Source organism: Colobus angolensis, unplaced genomic scaffold, assembly GCF_000951035.1.
Source record: "Colobus angolensis palliatus isolate OR3802 unplaced genomic scaffold, Cang.pa_1.0 Scaffold75, whole genome shotgun sequence".
Classification (NCBI taxonomy): domain Eukaryota; kingdom Metazoa; phylum Chordata; class Mammalia; order Primates; family Cercopithecidae; genus Colobus; species Colobus angolensis.
In genome coordinates this window covers 10,671,136-10,683,029 of record NW_012121265.1, presented here as the reverse complement: position 1 = coordinate 10,683,029, position 11,894 = coordinate 10,671,136, and positions in this window count along the sequence as shown.

The window sequence follows — 11,894 nt, the reverse complement described above, 5'->3', positions numbered from 1 at the left end:
TAGATAGATAGATAGATAGATAGATATAGAAATATATATTTCTATCTGGTCTTTTTCTCAAGAAGAATTTGAGGTGGATACTATATTTTGTCTTACTGTGAATATTTTGTTAAAAAGTTAATATATTATAAATGTAGAAAAGTATACAAATAATAACTAAACAACTTGAATTTTCCATCAAAATGAATACAATCATTTAATCAGCATCTGGATCAAAAAGCAAAACATTACAAAACTGTGGAAGCCTCCTTCAGTCTTCTTCCAAGCATTACCTCTATCAAGATAACTACTAAGTCACATTTTAGTTTGTTAATTATAAACCAAACACTTTTAAAAATGTTAGACCAAAAAGTTCTTTATGAAATCAGTGAGACCAAGAGAAGAAAACGATTAACTTAGGGTTACAAAGGAAAGGAAAATAAGAATTAAAGATAGACTTAGGCATCTTGATGTCGTGTCCATTGTCCATTCTATTACTTTTTATAGCTACTCAGCTCACGTTCAATTTCATTTAAATGTGGCATGAAATTCAGTAACAAATTGAATGCTGTCACATTACCTTTCCATGACAGAGGCTGACACTCTCTGCTCTGGTTAAGTATCTTGTGCCCCAGGCCACTCTCTGGAATCTAGTAGCTGCAGCCTTCAGCTATTAACTTCCTTAGGATTCATACTACTTTTTCAGCAGAGGTCATGCTATTTACGAGGTAACCTCCACCAATTACTGAGAAAGTGATAGCTAAGGGTAGGCTTTTTTTGGCTGGTCCCCAGCCAATGACTAAGCAATTATTGAGCTCCAGCCAATGACCAAACAATGCTATAGCTGATTTCACCCAATATACAATTCCTCTAACAAATAACCTTTACTCTACAGTATCCTGTTAGGCTGGCTAACTCTTGGTTAGGCTGTCATGATGGTCTGAAGCTTCTCTTGCCAAATCCGTCCCTTCCCACATTTTTTCTACATAGCTAATACTCCTTAATAAAAATGTCAGCCTCTTAATTCTGCTTCAAATATGCCACTTGGAGATCCTAACTTGCAAAAACATCTAATACGTTGTCATTGTCTAATGTTAAGTCCAAAGCCTTTTTTTGTGATGCCAGTCCCTAAACATTCTGTTTAATTGAGGTTTCAGTGTAGTGTGATTCAGTACAAAGAGCTTGAAATTTCAGATTCTGATACATTTGTGTTTTATTTTCAGTTTCACTATGTACCTGCTGCTGTAGGCTAGTTCCCTTTGCTCTCCAATAATTATGTTATCTATTAAATTAGAAGAACAATATTTATTATGTATGTCAAAGTGTGATCATTAGGATACAGGAGAGGGCACAAATCATTTAGCCCAGTGCCCAAAACCGAAAGATCCTAATAAATTATAATTTCATTGAAAACCAATTAGATGAGGAGAGTCACTTCCATTTATTTTGTGATCATTCTGATTAGGAAACATTTCAAATATAGTTACAATCACTATTCTCTATTTTAGCACTTAATATTCTTTGTGACAAGATTATTATCAGTCTAAACCTAGATGGTATTTTTATAATCCTCCAATGCTAAGGAAAGTTTCTCATCCCTAGAAGAAGGCTTAGATGATAGAAGGACAGGGGTATTTTATGTTAAGGAAATAGCATACATATTTGCTGCTTTTGGAAATATCAAGGAGGAAAATCCTCACAAGAATTTTCAACACAACCCAAGCTCTGCTAGCAAGACTCCAGAAGTAGAGTACCAATTTTAATAATGTCTCTGATGCTTCATTTAACTTTTGGCCAATAAAACTAGACACAAGGCCACCAGCTGATTCATTCATGGTAAATTTAATGCTACACACACACGTACACACACACGCGATACAGGCACATTAGCACTCTACAGGAAACCAAAACCCCAACCAGAGAGCCTAATCAATATTATCTGTTCCATACTGGCTGATCAATTATGTCTTATCCATACTAAGGAGATCAAGTCTAAAGTAAACTAAAGCTCATTAGCCCAACTCAATTCTCTTCCCCATCCATAGTTATTTAAGAATAAATTACAGTATACAATAAATAAAACAATGCATTTCTCAAGTATCTCAGAATTTGATAATTTTGAAGTTGATGCTATTTACATAAAAGTTGTGAAAATAAGAATACATTCATCACTTGTTAGTGATTATTATACACAAAACATGTAAAATAAAATTCTAGAAAGTAAAATAGAAAGAGGTGACCAAGATTTTCACTCGGTCAAAGGAAGGTTCCAAGTTTTATAGAATAGAGACAAACAAGATTTGTTTTCACGTGCATGTAAGACATTTTAAATAGAAGCATACAAAGTTTAGGAGAGAGTCCAAATTATCTGGACTCTTATTAGTACTGCTTTAAAACTGGAGATTTAGCTTGTACTCCTCCTCTTCCCTTCTTTTCCCATCACTCAAATCAAGTTTTCTTGAGGTTCATCTACATGCTAGACACTGACAGGTTCTGCATCCTGCCCAGCTTGAATTTACTTCTACCGTTTTCAATCACCACTCAAAGTCACTCTCGACCCTTGCCTGGGCTATTCTTCTAGCTGGCCTCTCACTTACACTCTTGCACATCTCTAATCATTCTTCACAGGGCAGCAAGAATTATCTTTCCCATCATAAACCTGATCATGGTAGAGAAGGCTGTACTCTAAATCCTTTAATCATCTCCCAGAGAACAGCTATGGTAATTGCTTTGGACTAGATCCTAGATACAAGATGCAGGGAATATATGATCTATCCGAGTCCTTACGGTGCTTAGTCTACCATTTAACAATACCACACCTCTGATCTCTAAGTTCTAGCTAGAAGAAAATAAGTAAATAAATAAAAGCAAGAAAAAGAATTATTGTAAGATATCTACATTGGAAAAATGGTTAAAATAATAACTCATTGTATATGAGTTGTTAATCTACATAGAAAAATCACCTGAAAGCTATAAGAATAACTATTAAAACTAATACATAGCTGGGCCTGGCGGATCACGTCTATAATCCCGGCACTTTGGGAGGCTGAGGTAGGTAGATCACGAGGTCAGGAGATTGAGACCATCCTGGCCAACCTGGTGAAACCTTGTCTCTACTAAAACACAAAACATTAGCTGGACGTGGTGGCCCACGCTTATAGTCCCAGCTACTAGGGAGGCTGAGGCAGTGGGATCTCTTGAACCTGGGAGGTGGAGGTTGCAGAAGCAAGATACACATATAAAAATAAATTTTATTTCAATATACTAACAACAATAAAAATCAGAATAAATACCCTTTTCAACAGCATCATCATATAAAATATTTAGGGGTAAAGATGGCAAAATTATGCAGGAATTGTACATTGAAACCTATCAAACATTGTTGAGAAGAATTAAAGAAAATCTAAATAAATGAAAATTTATATCATACCAATGGAAGCTTGATATTGTTGCAATGTCTATTAGCCTCAAGTTGACTGATGAACTCAACACTACTCCAATAAAAATTCATACAGTTTTTCTTCTACAAATTGATGAGATGAGTCTAAAATTATAGAAGAGCCCAAACGACTTTGGAAAATGAAATGCAAAGTTAGAGGACTTACTTTACTTGACTTCAAAATTTGTTTTAAAACTGAAATATTCTAGAAAATGTATAACTGAAATAAACATGAATAAGAAAATCAAAGCAAAAGAAAATTTCAAAATAGATTCATACATTTATTTTCAAAAAGGTGAAAAGGAAATTAAATGGAGAAATGATAGTTTCTCCACATGATGCTGGACAAAATATCTATATGCAAAAAATTAATTTAAGTTCATGCCTAATAACATTTGCAAAAAAAAATAGATTATAGCCTTAAATACAAACCCTAAGACTCAAACACTTTTGCAGGAAAATATAGGAGAAAGTTTCTGAGGTTGCATACCAGAAAAAAATTTCTTAGATATTACACTAGAAAACAATCTATAAAGGAAAAAAATTAAAAATTGTGTTTCATCAAAATATAGTTTCTGCTCTGTAAATGATATTGTTAAAAGCATGAAAAAAGTATCCACATACTATGTGAAATATAGTGATAAAAACCATGAAATACAGTGATAAAAGCATGAAAAAGTATCTACACACTATATGAAATAATTTTCAAGTCACATCTATGATAAATAACTTGTATCCAGAATAAAGGAAGAATTATCAAAACTCAATAATAATAAATAATTAAATAAAAATGGACAAACAATTGAGCTAATACTATACCAAAGATATACTGATGGCAAAGAGATGCATAAGTACATGATCAACTCCTTTAGTCATTAGGGAAATATGGTTTAAAAAGCACAGTGTAATACCACTACTCACCTATTAAAATGTCAAAGTCAAGGGGAGAGAGAAAGGAAAGAAAGAATTTGGGAGGGAGGGAGGGAAAGAAGGAAGGAAGGAAAGGAGGGAGGGAGGGAGGGAGGGAGGAACCAAGTATCGATTAAGACATGGTGAAACCAGAATCCTCATAGACTATTGTCAGGAATGTAAAATGGTGTAAACTATTAGAAAACCAGTTTCGTATTTCTTAAAACATTGCACAGACACCTGCCATATTACCCAGCTATTCTAAGCCCAGTTTATTTACACAAGAAAAATGAAAGCATACAATTGCTTGTATATAAAACTTCATAGCAGCATTATTTGTAGTTGTCCTAAAATGATAATGCCTAAATGCCCTAAATATCAAATTCTACTAAGCACTGAAATAGAATCAAAGACAGATACATGCAATAACATGGATGAATCTCAAAATAATTATGCTGAATGAAAGAAGCCTCACCAAAAAGGACACTGTTGTGTGATGTTATTTATATAAACCTCCATAAAATGTAAATCAATCCATTGTGACAGAAAGCATATTAGTGGTTACCTAGAAAATAGGGAGGGGGGTGGTGAGAGCAAGACTGAGCCATGTCAAATGGGCATGAGGAAACTTTTGGGAGTGATAAACGTGTGTATAATCGTAATGATGGTTTCACAAGTGTAAATCGAAGCCAAAATTATTAACTTGTGCATTTAAATATATGCCGTGTTTTATGTGTCAATCATACATAAGCAAAGTTGTTAATAATGTATCATAAAGTGTATATGACTGCTGCTGGAAGGAAAATTCTCTCTTCCTTAAAAAAATTGCAATGTACTGATGGCAGCCGCGGACCATCTGGAGCAGCCGCTGCCGCTGCCGCCATGCCCCTACGGATGTCCGGAGGGTGTGGGGAGGAGGAAGACAGTCCCCTGTAGCCCGCCTCCCTTTGGGGCTGCCACAATGAGGCTGGCAGTTTGTCCACCTACAGGGGAGCAGTGCAGTCAGGCAGGGAGGACCCAGGAGGAGCTAGGCTGGCGCGGTGCAGTTTGTACACAGAGCCCGAGAACCATACCTGGGGTGTGGAGCAGAAGCCGTGATTCAGGGGCCCTGGGCAGGAAGTAGGAGAGGCGCCCACTTTGGGGACCTAGCCAGCGGCGTAGCCACCGTGCCCACTTTGCCGAAGGCTCCCAGTTACTGCGCCTCCGCGCGGGGTAACCTGGGGCTGAGTCCGCAGGGTCCAGTTGTGGAGCCTGACAGTCCCCGAGGCCTGTGATCTGCTCCTGGAGGTGCCCCCTAGGCAGGGCCACGAGCCGGGTGAGTGGGAGCCTGTGCAGCTCCTGAGCTCTGGGGCCATGGAGGAAGCTCACAGGGACGTCACCCCTGCCCTGGACATCGGGCGAGCCCAGCAAGGACCTGGAGCCCTTGCCCAGGCTGCGAGAAGGTGCAGCCGGGCCATATACTCCAGGGAGCTGGCGGGAGCCCCGAGGAAGCAGCAGCTCTGTCCTCCCAGGTACAGCTGCAGCCATCTTGGTTGGGGACCCGGGCCTCCCTGTGCTCTTGGGGGCGGGGAGCAGGCAGCGACCTGGACGCCATGGATGGCAGCAAGAGGCAGACAGAACTCTGGACCCACCGAATGACGAGGCGAAAAATGTTTACCACAAACAGAGCTGAAACATGCTTCTTGCTCCCCACGTTGCCAGCAAAGAGAAAGAGAGAAGAGCTGCGGCCCTTTGGGGAGCCCAGACCTGGGAGCTCCCAGAGAGCCAGGGCTGTGACTCCCTCTTTGCGGCCCTGCAGTGCCTGGCATCTCCAAGCTTCCAGACACCGCCGCATTCCCTGGTGAAGCGAGGGAAGCTGCTTGAAGTGCGCCTTGCCCATCTGCAGCCTTGCAGAGAGCCGGTGCCCATGCCGACCCGTGAAGCTGCCCGCCCCAAGGCAGTAGTCGGTGTATCTTACTGAGCAGTGACTGGATCCCATGCTTGCTCACACACCCTTTACCCTTCCCCTCCTGACTTATAGTCTCCCTTGGAGGCGTGGGATCCAGACCAGTAGCGTGAGCTGAGCACAGTCTGTCAGGCCGAATGGGTGGAACGAGTCCAGCAGGCTCAGGAGCAAAACTCAGGCAAAGGTGCCACCGGCCACAGATTTCCTGCCATAAAAACGACACCCCAAAGATCCCATAGCAGTACTCCTAAACCTTTCCAGTGTGTTTTTGACTCTGGATTCCAAGACTTAATAAGTGCCACTGTATTAACCATGTCTTTTATTTTCTATATTCTAATGCTTTCACATCTGAGGCTCTGTTGCCATCTGGAGGAAGTGGCCTTCTCAGGTTTATCCAATTCCTAGGTATAGTAAGCAACTCTCTGGGTAAGCAAAATTTTCAGATGCAACCCTACCAATTCAGAGCACACACCCTCAACCTCCTCCATTCTCAGGGTCTCATCCTCTGAGCCACTATCCACCTTCTGTAATTGCCCCAGGGCTGGATACTTGACTACTAGGCTAGGGACAGTTCCTATACCTCCAAGTTCTAAAATTACTCAAACTAGCCAGTCTTAAACATGCATACCCTACCTCATTGTTTCTTCCTGTACAAACCATAATAAAGACTCGAATACACTATGCCCCTCTCTCTCATTTACTCTGCCACCTGGCAGAACCCAGTGCTTTCCTGCGTCCCCTCCCTGTCCTCTTCTGCAGTGACAAGGCAACATGGCATGCCTCCTCCTCTTGGGAAATGTGAGTAACAAATTATCTTCTCAGTGGCAGCCAGCTCCTGACCTATGGTCATTACCAAAATATCTATGTAAACCATGATATTTAAATATCAATAAAATCTACTAAAAGTCACCTTAGTTATGCTATCTCCCTGTTCACTCTGATGCCCCAGTTCGTGTCTAAAATATTTACATTTTCATTCACTATGGGTAACCTGTCTAGTTATGTCACTTCATGAATTAAAATGTCCTTTAAAAAAACAATTTCTAAATTATTAACTAATGTCACCAAATGATATTTGGTGGTAAAGCAACATCTGTTTAATGTATTAAGTGATTTTTATGAAAAATCCAAATTTTTGGACAATATAATAATTATGCTGTCAAAGAACACACAGTTCCTTTCTCTTGGAGCCATTTATAAACCTTGGTTTTGGTTTCACGTCTGTTTTAAGATAGTGAAATTTACTTTTTCTCTAAAGACACCATGACAGTCTATTTCATGGAAAAATATTTTTGGTACCACTTTCCAGAAGTATGTAAAATTTATAACATTGCTTATTAGGAAATTAAGTATACAATTATTTTAATAAATAGATGGGGGGAAGGGCAGAGAAAAATCAGGTGTTTGAAACTGAGGTCATATCTAGTTATTTAAAAATATATAACAATTGGTAATTTGTTGACTAGTTAAAAGGAGAAAAGTGTACCCCATTCTAAATAATTATTTTCTATTTCCCTGCTCAGTGAAACTATTCTGAAAATGTGAAGTTTGACCTTTGCGTGCATGTAAATTTCTAGGATTTGCATTGCCGTAACTTAAATATAGGACGTGTGTTATTCATCCTAGATGACTGTCGGAATATCTGTGAGTGTCCTCCCTTTATAACCAGACACTTAACACATAAATCATTAGAGACCCATGATGATCTAGTGCTTAGGATTAGCGCTTAGAATCTGTACTCACATGTCTCCTTGGCCCTGATATTTGTGTCACTGTATGGTGATCTGGTTGGTCTGCATCTTCTCTAATTCCCCAAATGTCCATTTTTGTTCATATCCATTTAATAGAATTTCATGAGCACCTGTGGTATACTGGTTTGGTGTTAGATTCAGGGGGCAATATGTAGGGAACATGTGATCTGTCCTGCTTCTCGGGATGCTTAGACCAACACTGGAATATTGAAACTTGTGTTAATAAAAAAATTAAGAGCAAGACACAACTTTCTATAATTAGATTCCAACTTGAATACAATTACATATATTAGTAAATAATTTGATAAAGCCCAAGAACAGAGAGCACAGTGTTCAGCATCAACATTCCTGCATCTGAATCCTGGCTTTATTACACACTAGCCATATGGTCTTGGATCAGTTAGTTCACTACCATCTCCCTCTCTGTCAAATTAAGATTCTATTAACAACAGCATAGGCTGTCATGAAGATTAAAAGCAATAATCTATGTACACTGCTCAGCACAGTGCCTAGTTGGTAAGTATCTTAGTCTTGCTCAAAAGCCAGAGTTCCACACATAATGTTGTCATTTACAAAAGGCGGCTATTAAAAGAGGATGCCACTGCATTTGAAATAAGGTTGGCCCACAGAAGGTAGAAGCCAGATAGCTGAGAGGAGATTCAAAACACAGTCAACGGGGAGAGTTGATATCAGACCCACAGTAAGAATGATGAGATTTCCTTTGAATAGGAGGTAAAATGAACCACAACATTAACAATTCACAATTGCTTTGAACAATTAGAAGGTGGAGCACAAACCTGTCGGAGTAGGAAGGCAGAGCCAAGAACATGAGCCATGTCAGAATGTTGGGGGACAAGTTTATGTGGAGATGGCTCCAGGGTACAGGATTGGATTGTTGTTATGTTAGGGAGCCAGGCAGAATTAAATGAGAGGCAGACGTGAGTTTGTTTCAGGGAAGTAAAGTCCACATTATTGTGTGTATTGTTTAGATAATATTATGAGTACTACAGTCAGTTCTCACGCATAATTCTAAGAAAAAAAATAGAGTTTTACATACAAATGCTAGTAAAACTTCTGGGAAGTTGTCTACATTAGAACAAACTGAAAGACCTAATGACATTATACAGACTTTTTATAGGTAATAAAGGAGGCGTGGCTTATGGTACAATGCTTGCATAAAACAGATGCTTAATAAAAATAAAGTTAGACCTAAAGTATTAATAATAATGAGAAAATCATTATAATAACAGCAGATAACATAGTCTTTGAAAGTAAGTGTAAAGATAAAACTAAACTAACACTGTCAAAATTGAGATTCTGCTTGTAATTGTCCCTCTTATTAGAGTCACTAGAAATAGGAAAAAATTACTGTTGCTGAGGTCTTTCTTTTTTTTAAGAAAAGGAAAAGAATGCCATTTGTTACAGTGACAAGGACTTAACTCTGCATAAGAGTTCCCAGCCTCTGCACCTGTATTAGCATAATATTAGGTCTGTTATTTAGAACTGAAGAAATGATGAAGCCAGGATTGTTTTACTTGTGTTTAAGCTGCAGAAAGCTGCAGGGAAGCCTTCTCCCCAGCCTAACAACAAGCGCAAGCTGGACTGTCAATAAAATCTTACATCTGGGGGCACAAGAGAGAGCTGAATTCACACAGCACGTCAATGAACTGAACCCCCAAGAGTAATAATTTCTCCAGTCCCTACCCTAGAAAGCGGCGTTAGTTAAACATCACTTCATCTTTGGCAAAGAAGGAGGACTAAGAGATAGCTGTTATAAAAGTGGGTGAAAATTTTAAGAAGATACCAATTTCAAAGCTCCTTTTCTTCTTTCTCTAATTAGCTTTCCCAAAACAATTATGAATATACACCATAGTCCACACTTATTTTTTTGTCCGGTTATTTTATGTTATGTCACATTCCAAAATGGCTTTTTTTTTTTTTTTTTTGAGACGGAGTCTCGCTCTGTCGCCCAGGCTGGAGTGTAATGGCTGGATCTCGGCTCACTGCAAGCTCCGCCTCCCGGGCTCACGCCATTCTCCTGCCTCAGCCTCCCCGGTAACTGGGACTACAGGCGCCCGCCACCTCGCCCTGCTAGTTTTTTGTATTTTTTAGTAGAGACGGGGAGTTCACCGTGTTAGCCAGGATGGTCTCGATCTCCTGACCTTGTGATCCGCCCGTCTTGGCCTCCCAAAGTGCTGGGATTACAGGCTTGAGCCACCGCGCCCGGCCCCAAAATGGCTTCTTAGGTACAGGAACAAAGTCTTCTTCTACATCTTCTCTATTCTTAGAATATCTAGTTCACATTGTATATTTCTAAAATACTCTCACCAGTCCATTAAGAGAACATTGGTCATTACGTGTTTGTTTTCTTTTATCTCCTAAAATGAATATGGATTCCTAAGTCGACTAGACATGGGTTTATCCTGTTTATATTTATTCTGCGTCCATAGACAAGGAATCAAATGAGCAATTTAATTATTCTTCTTAAAAATTGGAATAATATACACTGCATAATATAGTTTTGAAGTTTTAATTAAACATACAATGAATCAAACACAGTATTTGATATATGATAGGGCTCTATCCTAGCACCTGCTTCAAAATATATTCAGTGACTACAAAAACAGTTAGTTATTCAACCACTCCTCCTTTTCTTTCTTTTCCTTTGCAGAGATTACAGGCTTTTCATGGCATGTTTTCCCCCCAAAGGACCCAGGAAAGACAATCTTAGACTCATCTCAACACAGAGGTTCATGCAGTATCTACCAACTAATAAGAGCTCATGAGTAACTTATACCGTCTTTGATATCTCTGGTCTAATTGGTGTAATCAGGAAGTATATAAATTATTACAATACAGCGAACTGAAAGCTAGAAGTGCATACAAGATAGTATTTAGTACGTAATGGAAAAAAGTTAAAGAGATCAAGAATGGATTCCCAAATTAGTAATATTTACATGAGGTTCAAGATTATGGCAAGTTCAATTAAATAAAGATGATTCTATATATTTATAGTAGTGAAATGCACATGAGTAACACTGAGATAAAACTGTAGAGTCAAACAAAACCCACATAATAAATATCCTTTAAACAATGACAAAAATTTCAAATTTAATCCACTGGATCTTAAGCAAGGTAGTGAATCAAATTTGTTTTAAAGAAAAAAAAATCTGTTTGTAAATATACTATATAATAGCTGGGAGCAACTTGAAGGAGCAAGACCAATTCAAAACTTATTGCAGTAGTTTAGATAGCAGGTGAAATATATCTTCCACAGTGGGATTAGGAAGAACAAGTAAGACAATTATCACTGAGAAAATGAAGAAATGGGTAATGTTTAGAAAACTGAGAAGAGGATGTGAGTTAGTAATTGATTAACTTTGGATGATCAGGGGATGGAAGAATATCTGAGTTTATGGCTTTTATCCTTGGAAGAGAGAATAATGCCATTTGTTGAGATAGGAAGCTCTAGATAAATGGAATATATGTTGGAGTAGAAAATACATTCTGTTGAAATTAATTTCTGGTGAAGATTACTCTGATTTTTTGAATATTTCTGACAGTCAGGTAGTGCCATCTGTATGTATTCAGAAGAAGGCATGAATCAAGTTTTTAGCTTTGGAATTCATTAAGCATAGACTACAAGGAAAACAATGATGCCAGGCGTGGTGGTTCATGTCTGTAATTCCAGTGATTTGGGAGGCTGAGACAGGAGTATCACTTGAGCCCAGGGGGTTGATATCAGCCTGGGCAATATAGTGAAACTCGTGAGATCCTGTCTCTAAATATATCTATCCCTATCTGTCTGTCTGTCTGTCTATCTATCTATCTATCTATCTATATTTAAACTAGCCAGGCATGTTGGTGAACA